At 45.1% G+C, this 26,411-nt stretch overlaps 1 non-coding gene and 1 pseudogene across 1 annotated transcript; one reads left to right on the top strand and one right to left on the bottom strand.

The window, feature by feature from the left end:
• Window positions 1–49: 49 nt before the first annotated feature.
• LOC129819164 (RNA/RNP complex-1-interacting phosphatase-like) lies at window positions 50–23,422 on the bottom strand (annotated as a pseudogene).
• Window positions 4,452–4,525, top strand: trnaa-ugc (transfer RNA alanine (anticodon UGC)). Its single transcript has one exon. It is a non-coding gene; the product is annotated as a tRNA-Ala (tRNA).
• Window positions 23,423–26,411: the final 2,989 nt, after the last annotated feature.

The following is a 26,411-nucleotide window of genomic DNA, read 5'->3' as shown; positions in this document are numbered from 1 at the left end:
AACAACTACCCACAAACACAGGTGGGAAAAGGTTACCTAAGTATGGCCCTCAACCAGAGAGAACGATAGACAGCTGCCTCTGATTGAGAACCACACCCGGTCAAACACACAGAAATAGAAAACATAGAACACAAAACAACATAGAATGCCCACACAAAATCACGCCCTGACCAAACAAAAATAGAGACATAAAAAAGGAACAAAGGTCAGGGCGTGACAGCATGTAGACCTATCATCTCATGACAGGTATCCTAGTGGTTAGGGCGTTGGACTAGTAACCGAAATGTTGCAAGATTGAATCCCTGAGCTGACAAGGTAAAAATCTGTCGTTCTGCCCCTGAACAAGGCAGTTAACCCACTGTTCCTAGGCCGTCATTGAAAATAAGACTTTGTTCTTAACTGACTTGCCTTGTTAAAAAAAATTTTTACCTAGCCCGGAGCGCTATAGGCCAGCCCCCCGCAAGTGCCATCCGAGAGTGGGCATCCAGCCAGGGCAGACTGTGCCAGCTCAGAACATCTTGGACACACAGGACACCGGATAAGACAGGAGAAGTCCTCCAGATATAACAAACTGACCCTAGCCCCTCGACACATTAACTACTGCAGCATAAATACTGGAGGCTGAGACAGGAGGGGTCAGGAAACACTGTCCATTATAATCGCACTTTGTTTTACAACAAAATGTGGAACCCTCAAGGGGTGTGAATGCTTTCTGAAGGCGCTGTGTCTATCTATTGGCAGGAATGTCTGTCTTAAAATCATTCTTAGGAGTGGCAGGATATATGACAATTTTTGCTTTTCAAGTGTTCATGACAGCAACCAGAAACTTTATTTTTGACCAGAAACTGTATTTTGCTGGAGCCTTTTAATATGTAATCTGATTATGAAAATCACAGGGCCAGGTTTCTCAAAAGTTATCTGGATTTCACCTATAGGGTATGATGAAATAGAATGAATAGATTGGACAAATGATTGACTCAAATGGGGAGTCCCGTTCAATTCATTCATTCTATTTCTATGCATTTAATCCTATCCGATAGCCAAAATCCAGATAGATAACTTCTGAAAAAATGGGCCCAGAAGACTTTAGAAGTCTTCACATCAGTTCAAAAAGTACTATTTAATTGTTAGTGTAGCATTTACAGTTGGAACAGACCATGGAGTTAAAAGACATAGTGGACGTAAAATCATGAGTCCAGAGGTTGTTCCAACTCACAATTTTCATTATTAGCTTTGATCAAAAACACTCAGAGCAGGACAGTCTGACACGACAGAGTGACCTCTGACCTGCCCTGTCATACTTGATCCATACATGGAACTGAGACAGGGCATTGGCAACAAATGTCTATCTGAAGCAAGTCAGTCAGCCAAAAGTCAGTCAGTCAGTCAGGCACATTATGTAAGTGAACTTCGCTCTCTATAAAAAAACATGTCATCTCTCGATTAAAACCTAAAACCTGTTTTTAAAAGCAAATCAAACAATTCAGCCCCCATGGAACTGTACCAGTCAAACACACCCAGTAAGCTTCATATTTCATTTTTTTAAAGTTAAAGAATACACCTACTGCACTCCCCCGCTCTGCTTCGCTCTCTCCATTAGGAAGTGTCTTCTGCGTGTGTCTGTGTTGTGGGCGGACTCTCCTCTGTGGGCCACTCATCTCTTCAGAGGGGAGGGAGGACGTGTGCCCCTCAGGCTCATTAGGCCACCCCTCGGGGGAGTAATGGGGGAGAATGGGGGAAGGGGGGGCCGGGGGATAGCGATTTCTCCTCCTGTCGTCCTCGTGATGGTGGGATGATCTCCAGTTCTCATCTCTCCTACGGTCTTCCTCTGGGGAGTAGGGCCTCCTCCAGTTGTTCTGTGGCTGGGGGGGGGTCTACACTGGGAGTTGGTGAAGTGAGGGGGACGAGGCAGTTAAAGGTTGGGGTGGGAGGACCACATGCCGAAAGTAGGCAGAGGAGGAGGGAGCAGGTCGTGACCGTGAGTCTGGTAATTCAAACCCCTCTGGTGGAGAGGCCTGGAGAGAGTGAGAGAATATTCAAACAGACACCCAACAATACAGATATATAGAGACATCTGGCTTGAAGTTCAATTAATAATGTGTATGTAATTGATAAAATGTTTTGTTGTAAATGAGGTAAACAGGCATGCCCTGGGTTACTATTGTTAGATGTTATTGTGAGTGTTTTGTTATTGGATTTTGGGACCGTGTTGACCAATTAGATAGGAGACATGGGTACTCTGCCGGCAGTTTTGCATATTTGGGTAAACATAAAAGGATTTGTACCACAGTGGTTGCAATAGGTAACATTCCCGAGCGGAGAGAACATCCCGTTCTGGGACCATTGATTAGGCAATACTCTGAGGGTAATATTGGCAACCCTTGCAAGTGACCAAGATTTTGAAATCTAAAAACAGCGCGAACCGGTTTTCCTCGTCTGTCTCATTCCCCTGTGTGTTCGTGTTCCTATGTGTGTGTGAATGTGATATGAGAGTTGTGTGAGTGTAGAAATCAGTGTTCATCTGAAGTTTGGATAATAACATATAGAAATTAGCATAAGAGATTGGAATTTGTATAATAAACTGACTTAAATTTGGATAATAAGTTTCAATATGTAGCGTTATCCTGGGGTTCCGTCCATCACTGCCCATCATAGAATATGACGGGGTAGTGGCATGTCTATAATTCTGGTGGGAGTGTTTGCAGAGCTGCCATGTAGCAAGGGGGAGTCATTTCAAACGCACATGGAGTGGCTCATTAATGTGAGAACCTAAGATTTCTACATTTATATATTGATTTTGTGAAGATTGTCACGCCCTAGAGATCCTTTTTATGTCTCTTGGTCCACTTCCTTCAAAAGCTGTGACAAAGATATTACTTTTTTTTTTCATTGATGAATTGTATGTGGGCATAGTCGATTACTAGCGATTTGATGAAGTAATGATGGAACTAAACGATAAATAATATACTTACTTGCGCACCCAGACGTAGACGTACGTCGGGTGGGAATATAATAAATCCGAGTTTGAGTTGGACCTGAAGGGGTTAAACCAAGGCCTCATACCTTTTAAAGGTTAATACATTGTGTTATGATAAACTGTAAGGTCTCCTCTTCTAGGAGACACCTGTTTTTAGTGTTGTGCCCTTCAGACACTATCAGAAGGCGGAAACCGCCTACCTTCATACTCCTCCTGTCTGGGCCCCACCGTGGCTATCTGAGGTTCTGAGAACACAAGGCTGTCGCATGCCAGATGAAAACAGCTACCTGTCAGAAGATGCTTAGACCTGTTCACTTCTGAGCTTTTAATTGCTGACAAGATGGTTGCTGCTGTCAAGGGGAGGTTAGATTTATTAAAATGTTGTTGCCAGGGAAAGTCATGCAAGGAGGACTGGGGAGGCTATATGAGTTACAGGATGTCTTAGACATTTTGCAGAACCTGGGGAGAGCTATCATATACTGTACTCTGTACCAACTTCTGCCTACAATTGTATTACTAAAGGAGAATTGTAATACTAAAACAAAGCATGTGTTTCCTTTCCATTACTAATGTATGTTTGATAATTATATAGACCTGATCATCTGTTGAAGAAATTGACCAACCATCCCCTTGATGGATCATTTGATAAGAGATAAGGTTAAAGCATTATATGACTGTCTAAATGCTTATGGGATTTTCTCTGTGTCACGTTCCTGACCTATTTCTGTTAGTTTGTTGTATGTGTTAGTTGGTCAGGACGTGAGTTTGGGTGGGCATTCTATTTTTTCTGTTTCTATGTTGGTTTAAGGGTTGCCTGGTATGGCTCTTAATTAGAGGCAGGTGTTTGGCGTTTTCCTCTAATTGAGAGTCATATTTAGGTAGGTTGTTTCACAGTGTTCGTTGTGGGTGGTTGTCTCCTGTGTCAGTGTTTGTCGCACCATACGGGACTGTTCGGTTTGTTTTGTTCATCGTCTTTTTGTGTAGTCTATTTTCCCTGTTCGTGCGTTCTTTGTGTTAATGTAAGTTCGTCGTCCAGGTCTGTCTACTCCGTTTGTTGTTTTGTTAGTTTATAGTCAAGTTCGTGTTTTTCGTCTTTCTGTAAAAAAATTATGTCATCACAACCCGCTGCGCCTTGGTTCAATAACTACTCCTCCTCTTCGGTTGAAGAGTAAGAGGACTACCGTTACACTCTGTCCAGGTAATACATTTAGAGAAAACTGCCCTTAAGTCCTGGGAAATGTATTTTCCGCAGTAAGAGATGAGTTGCTATATTTATTGAATAGATCCTTTTCCCATACATTTACAGCGGATTAAGATGGAATCTCGATGTAATTTATACCGTCATACAAAGCCAAATTAGGATTTACATTAAACTAATTATCTTTGCGGAGCTAATGTGATGTACTAAAGCAATTTAAGTATGTTGCATGAGAAAAGATAATCTGCTTTTATTATAAGGCGCAAGATCTGGGGGGCCCCGTGTGGCTCAGTTGGTAGAGCATGGCGCTTGCAACGCCAGGGTTGTGGGTTCGATTCCCACATGGGGCCAGTACAAAAAAAAAAAAAAAAAAAAAAAAAAAGTATGAATGTATGTACTTGTAAGTCGCTCTGGATAAGAGCGTCTGCTAAATGACTTAAATGTAAATGTAAATGTAATCTGGTTTCGAGTCAACGTATGTCGATTTAATTTGTTTGACTGCAATGACTGTCAGTAAATCCCCTTTGCACATGTGAAAATCTCTGCAGAAAAACAAAATTGTGTCGTTATTATGTGCCAGATGTTAAGACTACAGACCATTATAATTGGGTTATTTGCGGGACTTATTTCAATAGCATTGGGTCTATGTTACTGACTGTAATTTCAACTGTTGCTATGTTTTTTCTTAGAAAGTTATAGCAGTGTTTGTTGTAAGTGTCACGTTCCTGACCTGTTTTCTGTTGTTTTGTATGTGTTTAGTTGGTCAGGGCGTGAGTTGGGGTGGGTATTCTATGTTGTGTGTCTAGTTCGTCTGTTTCTGTGTTCAGCCTAATATGGTTCTCAATCAGAGACAGCTGTCATTCGTTGTCCCTGATTGAGAATCATATTAAGGTGGCTTGGATTGTGGGTGGTTGTTTCCTGTCTCTGTGTTTGTGGTCTGCACCAGATAGGACTGTCTCGGCTTTCACGTTTGTTATTTTTGTTAGTTGTTAATGTTCATTGTTTATTGTTAAATTAAACATGTTGAACACTAACTGCGCTACATTTTGGTCCTCTCCTTCATCCCAGGAAGAAAGCCGTTACAGAACCACCCACCAAACAAGGATCAAGCAGCGTGGCAACGGGCAGCAGCGACAGCAGCAGCGGTACCAGGAGGAATGGTCATGGGAGCAAATATTTAACGGAGAAGGACCCTGGGCTAAGGTTGGAGAAGATCGCCGCTCTCGGGAAGAGATGGAGGCAGCTAAAGCCCAGGAGCGGTGGTCTGAGGAGGCAGCACGGAAGCGGGGCTGGAAGCCCGTGAAGAAATCCCCAAAATGTATTGGGGGGGGCTAAAGGGGAGTGTGGCGAGGGCAGGTAGGAGACCTGCGCCCACTTCCCATGCTTACCGTGGAGAGCGGGAGTACGGGCAGACACCGTGTTATGCGGAAGAGCGTACGGTGTCTCCTGTACGTGTGCATAGCCCGGTGCGGGTTATTCCACCTCCCCGCACTGAGCAAGGTAGATTGAGCATTGAGCCAAGTACCATGAAGCCGGCTCTACATATCTGGCCTCCAGTACGTCTCCTCGGGCCGGTGTACATGGCACCAGCCTTACGCATGGTGTCCCCGGTTCGCCAACACAGCCCAGTGCGGGTTATTCCACCTCCCCGCACTGGACGGGCTACGGGGAGCATGCAACCAGGTAAGGTTGGGCAGGCTCAGTGCTCAAGGGAGCCAGTACGCCTGCACGGTCCGGTATATCCGGCGCCACCTTCCCGCCCCAGCCCAGTACCACCAGTGCCTACACCACACACCAGGCTTCCAGTGCGTCTCCAGAGCCCTGTTCCTCCTCCATGCACTCTCCCTGTGGTGCGTGTCTCCAGCCCAGTACCACCAGTTCCGGCACCACGCACCAAGCCTCCTGTGCGTCTCCAGAGCCCTGTACGCACTGTTCCTTCTCCCCGCACTCGCCCTGAGGTGCGTGCCCTCAGCCCGGTACCTCCAGTTCCGGTACCAAACACCAGGCCTATAGTGCGCCTTGAGAGTCCAGTGTGCCCTGTTCCTGCTCCCCGCACTCGCCCTGAGGTGCGTGCCCTCAGCCCGGTACCTCCAGTTCCGGTACCACGCACCAGGCCAATAGTGCGCATCGAGAGTCCAGTGTGCCCTGTTCCTGCTCCTTGCACTAGCCTTGAGGTACGTGTCTCCAGTCCGGTACCACCAGTTCCGGCACCACGCACCAGGCCTACTGTGCGCCTCAGCAGGTCAGAGTCGGCCGTCTGCCCAACGCCGCCTGTACTGCTCGTCTGCCCAGCGCCGTCTGAGCTGCCTGCACTGCTCGTCTGCCCAGCGCCGTCTGAGCTGCCTGCACTGCTCGTCTGCCCAGCACCGTCTGAGCTGCCTGTCTGCCCAGCGCCGTCTGAGCCATCCGTCTGCCCAGCGCCGTCTGAGCCATCCGTCTGCCACGAGCCTTCAGAGCCGCCCGTCTGTCCCGAGCCATTAGAGCCGTCCGTCAGTCAGGAGCCGCTAGAGCCGTCCGTCAGTCAGGAGCCGCCGGAGCCGCCAGCCAGTCAGGAGCCGCCGGAGCCGCCAGCCAGTCAGGAGCTGCCGGAGACGCCAGCCAGTCAGGAGCTGCCGGAGACGCCAGCCAGTCAGGAGCTGCCGGAGACGCCAGCCAGTCAGGAGCTGCCGGAGACGCCAGCCAGTCAGGAGCTGCCGGAGACGCCAGCCAGTCAGGAGCTGCCGGAGCCGCCAGCCAGTCAGGAGCTGCCGGAGCCGCCAGCCAGTCAGGAGCTGCCGGAGCCGCCAGCCAGTCAGGAGCTGCCAGAGCCGCCAGACAGTCAGGAGCTGCCAGAGCCGCCAGCCAGTCAGGAGCTGCCAGAGCCGCCAGCCAGTCAGGAGCTGCCAGAGCCGCCAGCCAGTCAGGAGCTGCCAGAGCCGCCAGCCAGTCAGGAGCTGCCAGAGCCGCCAGCCAGTCAGGAGCTGCCAGAGCCGCCAGCCAGTCAGGAGCTGCCAGAGCCGCCAGCCAGTCAGGAGCTGCCAGAGCTGCCCTCCAGTCATGAGCTGCCCTCCAGTCATGAGCTGCCCTCCAGTCATGAGCTGCCCTCCAGTCATGAGCTGCCCTCCAGTCCGGAGCTGCCCTCCAGTCCGGAGCTGCCCTCCAGTCCGGAGCTGCCCTCCAGTCCGGAGCTGCCACCCAGTCCGGAGCTGCCACCCAGTCCGGAGCTGCCACCCAGTCCGGAGCTGCCACTCAGTCCGGAGCTGCCACTAGTTCAGAGTTGTCCCTCTGTCCTAAGCTACCTCTCTGTCCGGAGCGATTTCTCTGTCCTGAGCTACCTCTCTGTCCTGAGCTACCTCTCTGTCCTGAGCTACCTCTCTGTCCTGAGCTACCTCTCGGTCCTGAGTTGTCTCCTCTATTTAGGACGGGCCTTGGTGAAGGTTCCTGGACCATGGTCGGGGACGAGGGTCGCCACTGAAAGGACGCTGAGGGGGACAAAGACAGTGGTGGAGTGGTGTCCTCGTCCACTGCCGGAGCCGCCACCGCGGACAGATGCCCACTCAGACCCTCCAGTTGAGTTTTAGGGGTGTGCCCGGAGTTCGCACCTTGAGGGGGGGGGTTCTGTCACGTTCCTGACCTGTTTTCTGTTGTTTTGTATGTGTTTAGTTGGTCAGGGCGTGAGTTGGGGTGGGTATTCTATGTTGTGTGTCTAGTTCGTCTGTTTCTGTGTTCAGCCTAATATGGTTCTCAATCAGAGACAGCTGTCATTCGTTGTCCCTGATTGAGAATCATATATAGGTGGCTTGTTTTGTGTTGGGGATTGTGGGTGGTTGTTTCCTGTCTCTGTGTTTGTGTTCTGCACCAGATAGGACTGTCTCGGATTTCACGTTTGTTATTTTTGTTAGTTGTCAATGTTCATCGTTTATTGTTAAATTAAACATGTTGAACACTAACTGCGCTGCATTTTGGTCCTCTCCTTCATCCCAGGAAGAAAGCTGTTACAGTAAGATATAAACTGGATGATTTTCCAGCTTGCTTAGTTCGATTTTGAACGACTCTAATCGCCTGATAGAATAGGCTACTAGTAAGGATGTCGTAATTTAAATCACTGAATCAAATATTAATGATATGGACTGAATATATGATCGTTAAAAATTGGAAGTGTTAGTTTCATTACCTGTAGACAAATCAGAAGGGACAGTTACGAAATCTAATGAATTCTAATAATAGCGGATAGGAAATTGCGATAGATCTGTCACCATGATCATAATTTTTAACTATATATGAGTATTAATTATTGCATGATAATACAAGGCTGCAACAGCAATGGATTGATGTTGTGGACAGAAAGAGGCTCTGTCATTGAACTATTAGCTCCCATCTAAATACATTTTTTCCTTATGAATTGACGGATGCATTTTATTTGGCGCATTACATGTTCATTTTAAAGTCATTAATAAGTGTGAAGCAGAGGTTGGTTGTCACACCCTGACCTTAGAGATCCTTTTTATGTCTCTATTTGGTTTGGTCAGGGTGTGATTTGGGGTGGGTATTCTATGTTCTTTAGTTCTATTATTTGTATTTCTATGTTTTGGCCGGGTAGGGTTCTCAATCAGGGACAGCTATCTATCGTTGTCTCTGATTGAGAACCATACTTAGGTAGCCCTTAACTTTGTTTGTGGCACTTAGCCCTTTAGCTTCACGGTTGTTTTGGATTGTTAATTGTTTTTGTTGGCATCATATAAATAAAGGAATATGTACGCTCCCCACGCTGCGCTTTGGTCTACTTCTGTTGACGGCGGTGACATTGGTATTAAAAATATAGAGTAATATTGTTTGGGTAGACTGGAATGCCTTCTAATAATTTGAATGGAAATATGTTATTAGTTATTGGTGGTTTTTGGATAGACTACTAATGCCATGTTTTAGTCCGCTGGTGAAAGTGAGTCGTGCTCGCTGGGCTATAAGGGACGCAGTGGGACATTTGCAGCAGAGGTCTGAATAGTTGAATCGGAAACATTCTTTGATAGTTTCTGATTAGTGTTGCTGGGTTTTATAGTTTAGGTAACACCATTGAATTTGAGCAAGAAGTTATTGTATTCTCAAATGATAATCTATTTCCAATGTGGGGAACAGTGCTTTAAATTAAAGTAGATCCAAGTAAATGTTTTATTTTTACTATTACGCTGATAGGACAGCAGACTTTTTGAAGGTTCTAGATTTGTTAAACAACAGGTTTATATGTTTACTAAATCAATGCAACGGGTTGGAAGTGATGACATTACCGGAAAGGGCCACAATCTAAGGCGATATAGCTATGACCAATGTCATTGGACATTGGTCCAGTAACGACACCAGGATAATTCGACATGGGAGGAAATGGAGCCGATTTTGGGGTTGGACAATCCTTGCGAGAATTAAAGACAATGGAGTCTAAAGGGTAATAAATTAAAAAATACTCCTTGCAAACTCAGAGAACCTTGGGTGTTTTAATCTCGTGATAATGTTTTTGTCATCTTATCCTGAAATAGATTTTCGAAAGGGAACTGGCCCGGCCATTTTTGTTTGTTTTTTCCATATGTTTTGCAAATACCCACTCAAAACACATTTGTTATGAATATTTGTTAGTGGTGTTAATACCGTTTGACTTATTGAGTGACTATTTCATTTGGGTTAGTGGGTTTTCACAGGTTAGTGCCGAGGTATCTTAAAAGGGGCACACACATGGAATTTCTGAAGTTTTTAATTTCTGAAGCCCTATTTGTGATTCGGACCAATGGGAAAAAGAGGGCGTTGCCGTTGAATAAGGGTAGGCTGTCTTAAGTCTATTTTACTATGACTGTATGGGAACATTTTTCTTTTTCTTTCTTTATGGGGTTATTATGGGTAGTGATTCTAATTCGATTTTGTCATTTGAAATGGTTTTGTTTGATTTTTTTTACACATTACTCACATTGCGAGTCTTATGTCAAAATGGAGGAATAGTGATATATAGGAGTGTATCGAGTGATACATGAAGGAGTGTATTGTTGTGTTGCTTGTTCTGTTCTGATTCGATACAAATCTCACCCGATTGGGTTTCGTGGATTGTTGGGATTTCTCCCGATGGGTTAGGGATCTGACTTCCTGATCCTGTGACTCTGTGATGAAGTTGACACTGTGATGGGGAGTATAAGCCAATTTGAAAAAAATGGCTTCAACAGAATGTGTTGTTATTTTCTTTGACATGTGTTTAGAGATTTGTATTAAGAATAATTGGTAAAAGTAATAATTTTTGGGATTTCCTGAATCAGAAATGAACTGAACCAAAGTGTTGTTCTGATCTGTCCTCTCTCGATGTTATCGTGAGGGTGACTACGGTCGGTGTCTTAATAGATGGAAGGAATAATTTGACCACTAGAACGTGTGAACCTCAAAACCCCCTCTAACCGGCTGAAGAAGAGCAAGAAAGGCGTTCAATACGGCCCTGTCCGCACCACTTCTACCGAGAGACCTGAGTCCGAGCCAGCAACCGGTGTACAGCATCCAATCAAAGCTATCAACTGCTTTTTCTCTCAGGAGTGTGACAGGAGTCCATCTGGAGTAAGCATGAGGCATGTTGTCACGGCTCCTCCTCTGCAGTGCAGGGGTGGTTCCTCCTGCAGGCAGAGGAGGGTCGTTAGTGACTGGAGTCACCTGGGCTCTAAGTATTTAAACTATCACTAATCACTTCTCTCTCCCTCTCTGCTCCTCCAGGTATGCTCATGTTTTGTTTGTTCCTTTGTAGTTTTGCATAGTTTTCACTCAGTCATGTTCACACACACATATTCACGCATCCATGCACTTTACATACACCTTACATTCTGATACTTCCACACCTCATTCCTTTTTCTTAGTTTTAAGTTAATAGTTTTGTTTAAAATAAAGAACACTTTTAATTGGCCTATACCTGTTGTTCGTGTCCCCTCATTTTTGTCACAGGCTATGAGCCGGCTTGTGACAAGATCCATTTCAAAACTTCTCTCATGTTGCCGGTATGCTGGTTGGCAAATGGTCAAGATATAATGGGTGGTAAAGGTGGGGGCGGCCCAGGTGAGACGTTGAAATTGAGACATTATAATGGGCCATCCACTTGAACAATGAAGCTATCTGAAGAAGACTATGAACAGACGCCAGAAGATTGAGTGCATGAAGGGGTGGGGGTCAACTTTGCCCAGAATTGATTTAGGCTAGTCTTTAATTTGGGGTATCAAGTTAATTATAGCGGTCTACACACTGCTAAATGTAAAGTAATTTAAATTAAGAATGCATTGGGATACTGATCTGTGGTTATAATCATGATAAGAAAGTGAATACTATAATTATGGATAATCATACTGTGTGTTTATATAAATGTACATTCTGCCAGTGTGTCGATGTGTGCTAAGCTGAGGGTTTTTAAACTTTGAGTACTAGGACTAATGGGAATCACTGAAGCATTGCCATTCAAATTTTGAATGTTGACACTATTCTCAGCATGCCCTGGTGAATGGAGAGGGTAAACTGATCCTGAGAGTGAAACTGATCCTAATCTATTTGACCTATATCCAATTACCAAATTACATTTTTGATGATATTGATCCAAACCTTGAGCACATGGCCCAAATTGATCTGATTGCCCATTTGGTTTGTAAACTTTGTCTTAAGAGGGGCAACTGCAGATGGTGTTTAAAGGGAAGATGTGGTCCCAGAGTCAATGGTCATTACCTGAATATTATTTGATGTAGAGAAGACTGTGCTGACGGCAGAAAGGGATTAAACTCAGTAACCCAAAGGAGGTTATTTACCATGTGTGGCAGTGCCGAGCACCAGAAGGTATTTAAAACAAAAAATAAATTGTAGTCGCTTTTTTCTTTTATTATTTTCATTTTATTGTTTTGTGATTATTTTAACACTGTAAGGATTAAACTGAAGGTTTAGAAGAAACGTAGTTTCTTGATTGGGGAATGTGAGGGCCTTTTCTGTTCAACCTTACTAATGCTTGTGTACTAAAATATCCATCTTTAAGCCTAGGCATTGGGCTTGAGATTGTTTGAGATCGCGCTCCAGCGACTCCTGTAGTGGGCCGGACGCAGTGCACGCTAACCAAGGGGGCCAGGTGCACGGTGTTTCCTCCGACACATTGGTGCGGCTGGCTTCCGGGTTGGAGGCGTGCTGTGTTAAGAAGCAGTGCGGCTTGGTTGGGTTGTGCTTCGGAGGACGCATGGCTTTCGACCTTCGTCTCTCCCGAGCCCGTACGGGAGTTGTAGCGATGAGACAAGATAGTAATTACTAGCGATTGGATACCACGAAAATTGGGGAGAAAAGGGGAGAAATAAATGTTTTTTAAATAAAAAATTTAAAAAATAATGCTGTCTAATACTTGTATGTTTGAGAAAATTGAATTATGTTGATTGAATTTGGCGCCCTGCAATTTCATTCCTCAGTCCGAGACAGGTTAAGTGGAGACAGGGCAGTATTATATTCTGCACACCAATGATAGAGCTATTGTTCTGTTTGGAACCTGTTTCTGGGCGAAAGATTCATGTTTTGTGTGTGTGACCAGTACGACCATACATCATCTGGGCCGACAGTCAAAGGCGCTTGCTTGCCCAACTTGGGGTAACCGTTGAGCTACTGTTAGAGGAAGTATGTCTGGAGTGACTTCCTGTCATTCTGGCCCCCATTATCCTCACTCAGTTGCGACAGACTGAGGCAACCTTTTCACCCAGTTGTCTCCCCTCACACACACATACATAGGGTCACATTTTTTGCAGATCCTTGCATGGGGTATCTTGACTATATAAATGCTCATGTACTCTTTGTACCAGCAGGCTATCACTCCATTTCACCTGTGTGGGTGGTGAAACCAGCATCCTTATTATAATACGTTTATAATAAAAGTAACACCTTGATTGATTAATGACTTTGCCTCTCCTCATTATTAGTTAAAGGTAGAATTTCCACCACAACAGTACCAGCCAAAGGATTGGACACACCTACTCATTCAAGGTATTTTCTTTAATTGTACTATTTTCTACATTGTAGAATGATGGTGAAGACATCAACACTCTGAAATAACACATATGGAATCATGTAGTAACCAAAAAAGTGTCAAACAAATCAAAATATATTTCATATTTTAGATTCTTCAAAGTAACCACCCTTTGCCTTGATGATAGCTTTGCATTCTCTCAATCATCTTCACCTGGAATGCTTTTCCAACAGTCTTGATGGAGTTCCTATATATGCTGAGCACTTGTTTGCTGCTTTTCCTTCAGTCAGCGGTCCAACTTATCCCAAACCATCTGAATTGGGTTGAGATCAGTGATTGCGGAGGCCAGGTTATCTGATGCAGCACTCCATCACTCTCCTTCCTGGTCAAATAGCCCTTACACAGCATGGAGGTGTTTCCTGTGTTTTCCCGTTGAAAAACAAATGATAGTCCCACTAAGCGCAAATCAGATGGCATAGCGTATCGCTGCAGAATGCGGTGGTAGCCATGCTGGTTAAGTGTGGCTTGAATTTTAAATAAATCCCAGACAGTGTCACCAGCAAAGCACCAGCAAAGCACCTCCATGGCATCACACCTTATCCATGCTTCACCTACTCTGCGTCTCACAAAGACACGGCGTTTGGAACCAAAAATCGCAAATTTGGACTCATCAAACCAAAGGACAGATTTTCACTAGTCTAATCTCCATTTCTCGTGTTTCTTGGCCCAAGCAAGTCTTCTTATAGGTGTCCTTTAGTAGTGGTTTCTTTGCAGAAATTCGACCATGAAGGCCTGATTCACGCAGTCTCATCAGTTGATGTTGAGATGTGCCTGTTACTTGAACTCTGTGAAGCATTTATTTGGGCTGCAATTTCTGAGGCTGGTAACTTTAATGAACTTATCCTCTGCAGCAGAGGTAACTCTGGGTCTTCCTTTCCTGTGGCGGTCCTCATGAGAGCCAGTTTCATCATAGCGCTTGATGGGTTTTGCGACTGCACTTGAAGAAACTTTCAAAGTTCTTGAAATTTTCTGGATTGATTGACCTTCATGTCTTAAATTAACGATGGACTGTCATTTCTCTTTTCTTATTTGAGCTGTTCTTGCCAATATATGGACTTGGTATTTTATCAAATAGGGCTATCTTCTGTGCACCACCCCTACCTTGTCACAACAACTGATTGCCTCAAACACATTAAGAAGGAAAGAATTTCCACAAATTAACTTTTAACAAGGCACACCTGTTAATTGAAATGCATTCCAGGTGACTACCTCAGCTGGTTGAGAGAATGCCAAGAGTATGCAAAGCTGTCATCAAGGCAAAGGGTGGCTGCTTTGAAGAATCTCAAATATAAAATATATTTTGTTTTGTTTAACACTTTTTTGGTTACTACATATTTCCATATGCGTTATTTCATAGTTTTGATGTCTTCACTATTATTCTACAATGTAGAAAAGAGTAAAAATAAAGAAAATTCATTGAATGAGTAGGTGTGTCCAAACCTTTGATTGGTACTGTATATAGGGGTTAGAGGTCAAGGATCAGAGTCCTTATGCACAGATTATATACACTGAGTGTACAAACCATTAAGGACACTTGCTCATTATGAACACCTGCTCATAGACTGAAAGCTATGACTCCTTATTGATGTAATTTGTTAAATCCACTTCAATCAGTGTAGATGAAGGGAATGAGATTTTTTAAGCCTTGAGACATGGATTGTCTATGTGTGCCATTCAGAGGGTGAATGGGCAGGACAAAAGATTTAAGTGCCTTTGAACAGGGTATGGTAGTAGGCGCACAGGTTTGTGTCAAGAACTGCAATGCTGGTGGGTTTTTCACGCTCAACAGTTTCCCGTGTGTATCAAGAAGGGTCCACCACCCGAAGGATATCCAGCCAACTTGACACAACTGTGGGAGGCATTGGAGTAAAACATGGGCCATAACATAAAACATCCCTGAGAACTCTTTCGACACCTTGTAGAGTCCATGCCCTGACAAATTGGGGTGGGGGGGGGAAACACACATACAAACCCACTTATCATGTTCACTTATAATGTTCCAAAAGTCATAAAAGTCTACTACCGGGTAGTTTGGCTCCTGGATGCTGATTCATTGAAAGCTTTGGTATGTTTAAGCAATAAGGCTCGAGGAGGTGTGGTATATGGCCAATATACCACGGCTAAAGGCTGTTCTTACGCACAACGCAACACAGAGTGCCTGGACACAGCCCTTAGCCGTGGTATATTAGCCATATACCACAAACCCTCGAGGTGCCTTATTGCTATTATAAACTGGTTACCAAAGTAATTAGAGCAGTAAAAATAAACGTTTTGTCATACCCGTGGTATACCGTCTGATATACCATGGCTTTCATCCAATCAGAATTCAGGGCTCAAACCACCCAGTTTATACTAGGCAAAAATAACACGGCTATGACGGAAAACTACTTGTTTACTGTTCTAATTACGTTGGTAACCTGTTTATAATAGCAAAAAGGCACCTCGGGGGTTTATGTTATATTGCAAATATACCACGTTGCGTCGTGCCTAAGAACAGCCCTAAGCCGTAGTATACTGGCCATATACCCCACAGGCCTTATTACTTAAACATATAGTTAGAGGCGTAGTATATAGGGGTGAGAGGTAGAGCTGGGACGATAAACAAAAAATATTTTGTTGATATCGTTCATTACAACAAATAATGTACAGGGTTCTATTAGAGAAATTTTAAGTTTGAAAATAAATAAGTTTGCTAATATGAGTGACTGTTAATGGGACAGTTTATAGCTTTCATGTTTGTTTACAACAATGTTTACAACATTCAAAGTAGTAGTAGAAATGTTAAGGGTAATATAAAAAAATGTGTACATTTGTTATAACTTGTTAAATTTAGCGTTATCGCGATACTTTGCCCATATCGCCCAGCTCTAGTTAGAGGTCAGGGTGCTTACACAGAGCGGTTGTGGTCGTAATGCCTGTCATAATGTCTGTCATGGTGCTAGTTAGAGATCAGGGTGCTTACACAGAGCGGTTGTGGTCGTAATGCCTGTCATAATGCCTGTCATGGTGCTAGTTAGAGATCAGGGTGCTTACACAGAGTGGTTGTGGTCGTAATGCCTGTCATGGTGCTAGTTAGAGGTCAGGGTGCTTACACAGAGTGGTTGTGGTCGTAATGCCTGTCATAATGCCTGTCATGGTGCTAGTTAGAGGTCAGGGTGCTTACACAGAGCGGTTGTGGTCGTAATGCCTGTCATGGTGCTAGTTAGAGGTCAGGGTGCTTACACAGAGTGGTTGTGGTCGTAATGCCTGTCATAATGCCTGTCATGGTGCTAGTTAGAGGTCAGGGTGCTTACACAGAGCGGTTGTGGTCGTAATGCCTGTCATAATGCCTGTCATGGTGCTAGTTAGAGATCAGGGTGCTTACACAGAGTGGTTGTGGTCGTAATGCCTGTCATGGTGCTAGTTAGAGATCAGGGTGCTTACACAGAGCGGTTGTGGTCGTAATGCCTGTCATAATGTCTGTCATGGTGGTGGGCAGGACCGTCCGGAATATTGTCATGCCGACTGCCAGAGTGGCCTCTGATTGGCTCCTGCTCCGACTTCTCCATCCCATAGTTACTGCAGAAGGAGGGAGAGAGGGATGGATACAGGAAAGTATTGATGACAAACAACGATAGAGATATAAAGAACGACTGACCAACACATACACAATGACAGACAGAGACTACCTTCTCTTTGGCCCAGTCTGCAGGTCTTTCAGGTAGTTCTCTCTCTCTATGGAGTTGGCCCGCGAAGAGTTAAACACTGGAATAACACAGGGAGAGAACATTACACACCCATGCGTGCGTGCACACACACAATTCTTAAAAGGAGGTTCAGTACTCACACTCTCCAGCCTCTTTAGGATCCATCCCATCTACACCTATCAGATACCTGAAGAGAAGAGAGAGTAAGAGGAAGAAAAGAGAGAGAAGTGAGAGAAAGGGAGGAGGAAGAGAGGAGGAAAATAGGCAGGTTATATACTGTAAGCACATGTAGAATCTACCAGACACTCCACAAAATCTGCAAAACGCTCCTTACCTACAGACCAAGTAGTCTGTCCTATTGAGACCATGTCATGTTTTGTCTTTGATCTTCATGTCTTGTCCCTGTGCTTCCCTCTGCTGGTCTTATTAGGTTCTTTCCCTCTTTCTATTCCTCTCTCTCCTCCTCCCTTTTTCCCTCTCCCGCTCTCTCGCTCTATCGTTCCGTTCTTGCTCCCAGCTGGTTCTCATTCTCCTAACGACCTTATTTACTCTTTCACACCTGTCCCCTATTTTGCCCTCTGATTTGAGTCCCTATTTCTCCCTCTGTTTTCTGCTTCTGTCTTTGTCGGATTCTTGTTTGAGGTTAGCTGCTCTGTGTCCTTGTTCCGCCCTGTTGTTGTTTTTGCATTTGTCAGATGTTGCGTGTGAGCAGGTGTCTATGTCAGCTACGGTCTGTGCCTTCCTGAAGCGACCTGCAGTCGATGGTCGCGTCTCCAGTCGTTCCTCTCTACTGACAAGAGGTTTTCAGTTTCCTGTTTTGGATTACCTTTGGATTATATCCAGGAACATCATTGTTTGTTTAAGACTGGAATAAAGACTCTGTTTCTATTACGTCGCTTTTGGGTCCTCCTTCATCAGCATAACAGAAGAATCCGACCAAGAATGGACCCAGCGACTATGGATTCTCTCAACACTACCGTCAAGTTCCAGGGAGCAATGCTCGGCAGACACGAGCAGGAATTGTCTGCTGCTCGTCATGCCGTTGAGACCCTGGCCGCTCAGGTCTCCGATCTCTCAGGACAGTTTCAGAGTCTTCGTCTCGTACCACAAGCTACTTCCTGGTCTTCCGAGTCTCCGGAACCCAGGGTTAATAATCCACCATGTTACTCTGGACAGCCCACTGAGTGTCGCTCCTTTCTCACCCAGTGTGATATTGTGTTCTCTCTCCAGCCCAACACATACTCTGGAGAGAGAGCTCGGATCGCTTACGTCATATCACTCCTTACTGGGCGGGCTCGGGAGTGGGGCACAGCTATCTGGGAGGCAAGGGCTGAGTGTTCTGACGTTTATCAGAACTTTAAGGAGGAGATGATACGGGTCTTTGATCGTTCTGTTTTTGGGAAGGAGGCTTCCAGGGGTCTGGCTTCCTTATGTCAAGGTGATCGATCCATAACGGATTACTCTATAGAGTTTCGTACTCTTGCTGCATCCAGTGACTGGAACGAGCCGGCGTTGCTCGCTCGTTTTCTGGAGGGACTCCACGCTGAGGTTAAGGATGAGATTCTCTCCCGGGAGGTTCCTTCCAGCGTGGACTCTTTGATTGCACTCGCCATCCGCATAGAACGACGGGTAGATCTTCGTCACCGAGCTCGTGGAAGAGAGCTCGCGTTAACGGGGTTTTCCTTCTCCGCATCTCGACCATCTCCTTCCATCGGCTCAGAGACTGAGCCCATGCAGCTGGGAGGTGTTCACATCTCGACTAAGGAGAGGGAACGGAGAATCACCAACCGCCTTTGCTTCTATTGCGGTTCTGCTGGACATTTTGTCATGTCATGTCCAGTTAAAGGCCAGAGCTCATTAGTAAGCGGAGGGCTACGGGTGAGCGCTACTACTCTGGTCTCTCCATCAAGATCCTGTACTACCTTGTCGGTCCATCTACGCTGGACCGGGTCGGCTGCTTCCTGCAGTGCCTTGATAGACTCTGGGGCTGAGGGTTGTTTTATGGACGAAGCATGGGCTCGGAAACATGACATTCCTCTCAGAGAGTTAGGGAGGATCACACCCATGTTCGCCTTAGATGGTAGTCCTCTCCCCAGTATCAGATATGAGACATTACCTTTAACCCTCACAGTATCTGGTAACCACAGTGAGACCATTTCTTTTTTGATTTTTTGTTCACCTGTTACACCTGTTGTTTTGGGTCATCCCTGGCTAGTATGTCATAATCCTTCTATTAATTGGTCTAGTAATTCTATCCTTTCCTGGAACGTTTCTTGTCATGTGAAGTGTTTAATGTCTGCTATCCCTCCTGTTTCTTCTGTCCCCTCTACTCAGGAGGAGCCTGGTGATGTGACAGGAGTGCCGGAGGAATATCATGATCTACGCACGGTCTTCAGTCGGTCCAGAGCCAACTCTCTTCCTCCTCACCGGTCGTATGATTGTTGTATTGATCTCCATCCGGGGACCACTTCTCCTCGGGGTAGATTATTCTCTCTGTCGGCTCCCGAACGTAAGGCTCTCGATGATTATCTGTCTGCTGAAGGCATTCAGATGGATCCCGCTAAGGTCCAGGATGTCAGCGATTGGCCTGTTCCTAAGTCACGTGTCGAGTTACAGCGCTTTCTCGGTTTCGCTAATTTCTATCGGCGTTTCATTCGTAATTTCGGTCAAGTGGCTGCCCCTCTCACAGCTCTGACTTCTGCCAAGTCTTGCTTTAAGTGGTCTGGTTCCGCCCAGGGAGCTTTTGATCTCCTCAAGAAGCGTTTTACATCCGCCCCTATCCTTGTTACTCCTGACGTCACTAAACAATTCATTGTCGAGGTTGACGCTTCAGAGGTGGGCGTGGGAGCCATTCTGTCCCAGCGCTTCCAGTCTGACGATAAGGTCCATCCTTGCGCTTACTTTTCTCATCGATTGTCGCCATCGGAACCCGAGGGGATTCTCCCTGAAGGGCGTGTTGTCGGGTTGACTGTCTGGGGAATTGAGAGACAGGTAAAGCAAGCACTCACTCACACTGCGTCGCCGCGCGCTTGTCCTAGTAACCTTCTGTTCGTTCCTGTCTCTATTCGTCTGGCGGTTCTTCAGTGGGCTCATTCTGCCAAGTTAGCTGGTCACCCCGGCGTTCGGGGTACGCTTGCTTCTATTCGCCAGCGGTTTTGGTGGCCTACTCAGGAGCGGGACACGCGCCGTTTCGTGGCTGCTTGTTCGGACTGCGCGCAGACTAAGTCAGGTAACTCTTCTCCTGCCGGTCGTCTTAGACCGCTTCCCATTCCTTCTCGACCATGGTCTCAGATCGCCTTAGACTTTATGACCGGTCTGCCTTCGTCTGCGGGGAGGACTGTGAGAGCCGCCAATAAACGTAGGATTAAGAGTCCTAGGTATTGTCGCGGTCAGAGAGTGTGGCTTTCCACTCGTAACCTTTCCCTTACGACAACTTCTCGCAAGTTGACTCCGCGGTTCATTGGTCCGTTCCGTGTCTCTCAGGTCGTTAATCCTGTCGCTGTGCGACTGCTTCTTCCGCGACATCTTCGTCGCGTCCACCCTGTCTTCCATGTCTCTTGTGTCAAGCCTGTTCTTCGCGCCCCCGTTCGTCTTCCCTCCCCCCCTCCCGTCCTTGTCGAGGGCGCTCCTATTTACAAGGAACGGAGGATCATGGACATGCGTTCTCAGGGACGTGGTCACCAGTACTTAGTGGATTGGGAGGGTTACGGTCCTGAGGAGAGGAGTTGGGTTCCTTCTCGGGACGTGCTGGACCGTTCGTTGATTGATGATTTCCTTCGTCGCCGCCAGGGTTCCTCCTCGAGTGCGCCAGGAGGCGCTTGGTGAGTGGGGGGGTACTGTCATGTTTTGTCTTTGATCTTCATGTCTTGTCCCTGTGCTTCCCTCTGCTGGTCTTATTAGGTTCTTTCCCTCTTTCTATTCCTCTCTCTCCTCCTCCCTTTTTCCCTCTCCCGCTCTCTCGCTCTATCGTTCCGTTCTTGCTCCCAGCTGGTTCTCATTCTCCTAACGACCTTATTTACTCTTTCACACCTGTCCCCTATTTTGCCCTCTGATTTGAGTCCCTATTTCTCCCTCTGTTTTCTGCTTCTGTCTTTGTCGGATTCTTGTTTGAGGTTAGCTGCTCTGTGTCCTTGTTCCGCCCTGTTGTTGTTTTTGCATTTGTCAGATGTTGCGTGTGAGCAGGTGTCTATGTCAGCTACGGTCTGTGCCTTCCTGAAGCGACCTGCAGTCGATGGTCGCGTCTCCAGTCGTTCCTCTCTACTGACAAGAGGTTTTCAGTTTCCTGTTTTGGATTACCTTTGGATTATATCCAGGAACATCATTGTTTGTTTAAGACTGGAATAAAGACTCTGTTTCTATTACGTCGCTTTTGGGTCCTCCTTCATCAGCATAACAGACCATGAGTAGTACTGTGCAATCCGATCAGCTTATCTGTGAAAGAGAAAGATAATAAATATGTTCAACATCCTCTTGTCTTCCTGCTGATGTGTTCATGATGAACTAATCAGTTTCACTAATCACCTGTGAGGGTGGCTGTGTGTGTCACACCTTCCCAAGTTCTCCCATGTCACCCTGCTCCTCCGCACACTCCACTGGCTTCCATTCGGAGCTTGCCTCCACTACAAGACCATGGTGCTAGCCTATGGAGCAACAAGAGGAACTGCCCCTCCCTACCTTCAGGCTATGCTTAAACCTTACACCCCAACCCGAGTCCTGCCAAGTCAAAGCTCTTCTCTGCTAAGCTAAGTCCTTGCCCATCATCCGAAGACATCTGAAACCCTACCTCATGGAAGAATACCTTAAATAATTCCTTTTGTGAACTAACACTCACATTTGACTTTCTTCCCCCTTACTAGCTCTGACTTTGCTGTTGGCTACTTCATTGGGAAAAAAATGTACCATGATATGTGGTTGTCCCACCTAGCTACAGTATCTTAAGATTAATGCACACTAACTGTTAAGTTGCTGGATAAGAACATCTGATAAATGACTAAAATGTAAATGACTGACCATTGTGTGTGCTGTCTTGTAGGAACCTGCGGAAAGCATGTTTGAAGCTAAGGATTGTGGGATCGCTGGGAACTTCTTGACCTGCTGTGAAGATTTGTCTGGAAGGTCCCACACACACACACACACACACACACACACACACACACACACACACACACACACACACACACACACACTACACTATATACAGTCATTGTGTGTGTGTTTGCATGTGTGTATACCTCAGGATTGTAGTAGCGTGTTGTAAAAGTGAGGTCTATGATCAGTGTCAGGTCCTGTCGTCTTTTTCCAGAATCTGCATCAGCTCCCACGGACCAAACACCTCAGAACACTCTACACGACAAGACAGGGACTGGTACACGAACACACACACACACGAACACACACACGAACACACACACACAAAACCCGTTTTACACAACCCCAGGACTACTGAACACATACAAACACTGACTTAGTTACCTGTACCTGTTTCTGAGGGACTTTAAATAAGATTAACCTTATCCCAGGTATCCTCTTCCCTACTGCCTGGTAGTCTTCCCATCTGTATGGGAGAGCAGGGCATCAATATGACAGAGAGTTAGTCTATAGCGCTGTCCCGTTGCCAAGGTCCAGCATTAGTTAGCTAACGTAAACTCACCCCATTTTGTACAAATGTGCATAACCGCAACATTCAAACGAGGGTACAATGAAAACTAATGGGACTGTAGCGACTGTGTTGACTTCGAAATCGGGAGTGTGAACTACATTTCTATTCAAGCGTTGATCGACATGGTAATGGCTCTATAGTATTGGAGAAAAGTTGAAAAAACGGACCCTCCGTTACATCGTGACGTGTCATGCCGTAACGTATAGGACGCATAAAGCAACTATTTCTGTCTTACAATCTCTCTCCACCAGGTGTAGCACTTCTCTCATCCTTTAACAACAAGAAATGGACAGTAGGGGGTAAGGGGGATACCTAGTTATTTTTTGCGTCATCATTGCATGTGATCATCATTCTCAAAGCCGCTGTTTACTTCTAAGATCCCTTTAGCACCGCCCTAAAAACCCGATTCAAATTCGACACAAACCTTCAAATAGGTATGTAATGACACATTAAATAAACTCTTTATAGTGTTTTATTGACATTTTAGAGGCGATAAGGTAATAAGTTGGACAGATCGAGTGAAAAAAAGCAATTTACCCACACAACATCTCTCCTTCTCATTATCACGCATTAGTTTTGCTTCCCCACCCGCCATTTTTAAAAAGACCCGACGGGGCTCATTGCCTTCTTGAATCATGCCGAAACGGGCAGCGTGGGGGTCATGTAATTGATTCTGTTGGAAAGGGGAGAAATTGGGCTTTACAATGGTATGGACATTACAGTTGATCTGGAAGTATTACGTTTTTGGGGAACTAAAATAAGGTCAATTGTACGGACCAAGGCGATGTACAAAAGGGAGTGGGTTTACGTTACCAGTTTACACGGTAACGTTACATATTTACCTGTCCGGTATCCCATTTTTCTTGTTAGGCATCTTTTTCTTTGGTTTACTCTTGAGTAACGTTACTTATAAAGACAACATAATCTGCAATAAAATGTGTATCAGATACTATAGCAGCAAAACTAACTGCTACGCCAGCCAGCCAGCTAGTTAGTTAGTTAGTTATCTATCTCGGCAACACAGACATACTCTGTTCTGTCCACAAGAGATTAGTCAGCTAGCAGCTACGTCAGCTAGCAACTACGTCACAGTGACAATGAGACAGATATTTCACCGGATGTATAAATGTGAAGCATCCACTTGGCGTTTCCACTCACTACCAAATATGGTATTGAGCGAAAGCCCAGTGGTCGGCAGTGATAGAAGATTGAAGGAAATGGAATATGGCCGACATTCTGCAGTTTCTCATCGATGAAACATTCGATCGCAATACAGTTTTCTGTTCCCAAAACTAAAATATGCTATGAACAGAGTGGAATAGATTTTGTAGACTTTACCCTTTGCCAAAGTTTTTTAAAATCACGTTGTTTAAAAGGAGTGCAAAGGAGAATTGTAGTTATTGCACACGCGCACTTCACAGAGTAGGCGTTCCCCAACGGAAATATGCAGATGTCTGCTAGAACGGACCAAGATCTTGCTAGCTCGTGCTTGGCTCTGCCCACCTTCTTGCTTGTTCTGCCCACTATGACTCATTTGTTCCCATTGGAAACGACTGGCTGTGGTTCATCTTGGTTCAGTTATAGAAATCTTTGTTCTAGTTATACAAATATTTGGCTACGTAGTTCTTCTTCTTCTTCAGGATTTGGTTAGCGGATTGCATCCAACTTTTAAGTGCGTATACGACCATCTACTGTACTGGTGTGTGAGGCCATTCAAGGCCTCCTTACATTAAATTATTGATATGGTAATACAAATTGGAAAACAGGAAGAAGAAAAATCCCTGCCAACTATTAATCCTATATACAAAAAAATAAAAACACCACCCCATTTCACTTTTTTATCCTATCTAGTCCTACTCCAGACCAACGGTCAAACAGGACAGAACACTACCACTCAACACCCCCTGCAACTGTTCTGCAGTAAACCCTCGCAATCCCAAATACTTCTCTGCCGCAGCCACCACAGAACACTACCACTGACATTCATATTCTGACTATCTCTGAAACTCACTTAGACAATACCTTTGATGATACAGTCGTAGAAATACAAGGTTATTACAGTTACAGAAAATACAGAAATGTCAGTGGTGGAGGTGTTACTGTTTATATTCAGAACCACATTCCTGTAAAGATTAGAGAGGATCTCATGTTAAATACTGTTGAAGTTATATGGCTACAGGTTCATCTGCCTCACATAGAGCCCATTCTTGTAGGAAGCTACCACCAAGTGCTAACAGTCAGTATCTGGATAACGTGTGAAATGCTTGATAATGTATGTGATATCAACAGAGTGGTCTATTTTCTGGGTGATTTAAATATGGACTGGCTTTCATCAAGCTGCCCAATCAAGAAAAAGCTTAAAACTGTAACCAGTGCCTGCAACCTGGTTCAGGTTAGCGCCTCTTCAACCTCAGGAGGCTGAAGAAATTTGGCTTGTCACCAAAAGCACTCACAAACTTCTACAGATGCACAATCGAGAGCATCCTGTCGGGCTGTATCACCACCTGGTACGGCAACTGCTCCGCCCACAACCGTAAGGCTTTCCAGAGGGTAGTGAGGTCTGCACAACGCATCACCGGGGGCAAACTACCTGCCCTCCAGGACACCTACACCACCCGATGTCACAGGAAGGCCATAAAGATCATCAAGGACAACAACCACCCAAGCCACTGCCTGTTCACCCCGCTATCATCCAGAAGGCGAGTCAGTACAGGTGCATCAAAGCAGGGACCGAGAGACTGAAAAACAGCTTCTATCTCAAGGCCATCAGACTGTTAAACAGCCACCACTAACATTTAGCGGCCGCTGCCAACATACTGACTCAACTCCAGCCACTTTAATAATGGGAATTGATGGAAATTATGTAAAAATGTACCACTAGCCACTTTAAACAATGCCACTTAATATAATGTTTACATACCCTACATTACTCATCTCATATGTATATGTATATACTGTACTCTATATCATCTACTGCATCTTCCCATCTTTATGTAATACATGTATTACTAGCCACTTTAAACTATGCCACTTTATGTTTACATACCCTACATTACTCATCTCTTATGTATATACTGTACTCTATACCATCTACTGCATCTTGCCTATGCCGTTCTGTACCATCACTCATTCATTTATCTTTATGTACATATTCTTTATCCCTTTACACTTGTGTGTATAAGGTAGTAGTTGTGGAATTGTTAGGTTAGATTACTTGTTGGTTATTACTGCATTGTCGGAACTAGAAGCACAAGCATTTCGCTATACTCGCATTAACATCTGCTAACCTGTCACGATCGCGTTGACATGAACGAGAGGACCAAGGCGCAACATGATTTGAATACATCTTCTTTTTTAATAACAACGACGAAGATGAACACTACACACTTATACAACACTAACGAAAACAACAAACGATCGTGAAAACTTCAAACGTAAGTGCACACACAAACTACTTACGTCGAACTATACATATACACAAACAATGACCCACAAACAGCTAAAGCCTATGGCAGCCTTAAATATGGCTCCCAATTAGAGACAACCGAAATCAGCTGTCTCTAATTGAGAACCCATTCCGGCCACCATAGACTTTCCTAGAACTACACCCAACATAGACACAGCTAGACACATACACTCAACACAAAACCATAAACTACAACAAACACCCCCTCTACCATATAATACCCCAAAATACACACATACCCCATGTCACACCCTGACCTAACTAAAATAATAAATAAAACAAATAATACTAAGGCCAGGGCGTGACATAACCATGTGTATGTGACAAATAAAATTTGATTTGATTTGATTTGGTTATCAGTCAACCTACCAGGGCAGTTACAAACAGCACAGGAATT

Source organism: Salvelinus fontinalis, chromosome 21 (assembly GCF_029448725.1).
Source record: "Salvelinus fontinalis isolate EN_2023a chromosome 21, ASM2944872v1, whole genome shotgun sequence".
In the NCBI taxonomy this organism is placed as follows: Eukaryota; Metazoa; Chordata; class Actinopteri; order Salmoniformes; family Salmonidae; genus Salvelinus; species Salvelinus fontinalis.
The sequence above is the reverse complement of the archived record's forward strand: the minus strand, read 5'-3'. Positions and strand labels throughout refer to the sequence as shown.